The sequence below is a fragment of the Pinus tabuliformis genome, chromosome 8 (genome assembly GCF_031772625.1).
Source record: "Pinus tabuliformis cultivar Carrire ecotype Pingquan chromosome 8, CPIR1, whole genome shotgun sequence".
Lineage (NCBI taxonomy): Eukaryota > Viridiplantae > Streptophyta > Pinopsida > Pinales > Pinaceae > Pinus > Pinus tabuliformis.
Window position 1 is genome coordinate 870123726 of NC_142294.1, and position 2322 is coordinate 870126047.

Consider the following 2322-nt stretch of genomic DNA (forward strand, 5'->3'; position numbering starts at 1 on the left):
AGGTCACTTTCGCTACGGGAAACTGTGAATGAAAGCAAGAAATACAATAAGAACAATCACGGTTTCTTCATACAACTAAGGCGGAATGAAGGCAAAGAAAAGTAGTTTCAGCTGGGTATACAGGTTGACAACAGGCTGCAAAAACAATACTGAAAACTGGGCAACAGACAGTGGGGAATCCCAGTTGCACAAGGCAAAACTGGATCAGCGCAGGTACTGCACTGTCAATCTGACATGCAGCGCAGGTAGTGTTATAGACATTTTTGTGCCTCGCAGCATGGAGCATGAAATGTCAATAATTACAGGGATCCTCAGTCCCTAAACATGTTGTTCTTACCCCTAGAAGAACAAGGTCAGCAAACCATAGCACTTCCCATCAGTTCTCCACCTGAAAACACTCAAAAACAGGCTATTTTTGGATCATGTCAGCTGCTCCACTGAGCAACTGCGCTGAATGTCAACTGCTCCTCCTTGTACCTGCGCTGAAAGTCAACTCCAATGAAGGCTACCTGCGCTGGGCGAGATTGGCCAAGTGGCACAGTCATTCTGCAAGGTGTCAATTGCCCAGGAAGCTTCCAAACTGACACTTGGTTCAAGGGATTTGCCCTGTGATGAGTAAGAGGTACTTGATCTCCATGTGTAAGCAAGGATCTCCAAGTGGACTCAAGAACTGAAGTTTAACTAAAGTGGGAGAGGACACTAGTCAGCTTTATGCCAGCCTCAAGCTCACTCATCCTTTCTCCAAATCTCCTATATATAGAGCTCTTCTATGAGGTCTAGGGAGGCTGGAATTTTGTGCAAAGCAAGGAAGTGCTGTTGGTTTACAGTTAGAGCTATTGGGTAATTGCTTTTATAGAGGTGAAGAGGAGATTTCTTGCTGCTGGGGAGGTGCTGCTGGATTGGAGCCATTGATGGTTGTAACCTTCTCAGAACCTTTTACTTCTATCAATAAAGCTTTGAATGTTCTCCTATATACTTGTATTGCATTGATGTATTGTATTTACTTGTATATCTGATTCACTCTAATCCATGCATCAGTTATGAGTACATGTTTCTTGTAGTTTCCCTCTCTTGTTTGTGCAGGATCTTTGTGTAGCTGGGCCGGCAAGAGAACAAGGAGCTGGAAGCAAAGGGACGAAGAGAGAAGACAAGATCGACAAAAGCGAAGGATATCGGTTGGTCAATCTTTTCTTCCTTCTCTGTACTTTCATAAAGGAAAATATCAAAGCTTTACTTTCAGTTGTTGCTAAGGAAATATCGCCCTTAGAGTAGGGATAGGGTCATTCCGAGTCGGATACTTTTCCCCACAACAAACTGGCGACTCCACTGGGGACCGTATCCGTTTGATTTGTGTTTGTAGTATCTTTGCTATTCATTTCCTGAACCAAAGAGTACCAAATCGAAAAGCTTTTGACTATATCAAAAGCGAAGTAGAGGGGCTGCTACTCTTGCTCATTTTCTGAGCAGATTCACGAATTGAAGAGCTGATCTACAAAAGACTCTTGTACTCTTTGTGATAGCTTTTCATCCTCTTGATCATCCCTTAGCTTGTACTTGACCTATAGCTTTTTATTTCAGCAAAAACAGTGAATTTTTGAGCTTTTTATGACCCAGAAATCCTTGTAAACGCAACTCTCGTGTCTCAGTGCAGGCTGTCCACAGGCAGTCTGCATTCCAGCGCAGGTACTCCCTTCGGGAACTGCGCTGAGATTCAATTTGACAGACCAGAGCCTGCGCTGATCCAGTTAGGCTATGTCTTCCTGAGGTTTCCCACTGTGTCTTAGCCCTGTTTTCACTGTTATTTTGCTGTTGATTGCTTGTCATTGTACTTGCTGTAAACCAACTTTCCTTGACATTATTCCGCCTCAGTTGTGTGATGAAACTGTGATTGTTCTTTCAGTATTTCTTGCTTCAGTTACAGTTTCCCATTGTGAAAAGCAAACCAGTATAGCTGTGGCCTCTTAGATCCTGAACTGTAAAAGTGTCTTTGTGATCTTAAGAGCTAGTTTTGTTACTGTTCATGGCTGTTTTGAGTTTGTTTGTTTTTCATTTTATGGTTTGAATCTATACATTTCCGGTGTCTAAATGAGTCAATCTTAAGGTGTCTTTTGATTTTGGACAAGCTTGTTTACTTTCACTCGAAATTAGATTCAAAGTTATACAACAGTTTCCTTTTTGTCTTACATCAACATTAAGGATAACGAAAAGAAATATCTGCATTGTGCATTTTGCATTTGACTGTGTGCTTGACGATTTAGGAAAATTTGCATTTTAGTGTGTGTTCTATGATCTGTGAGAAAAGTTGATATCCTCTTTTCCCTC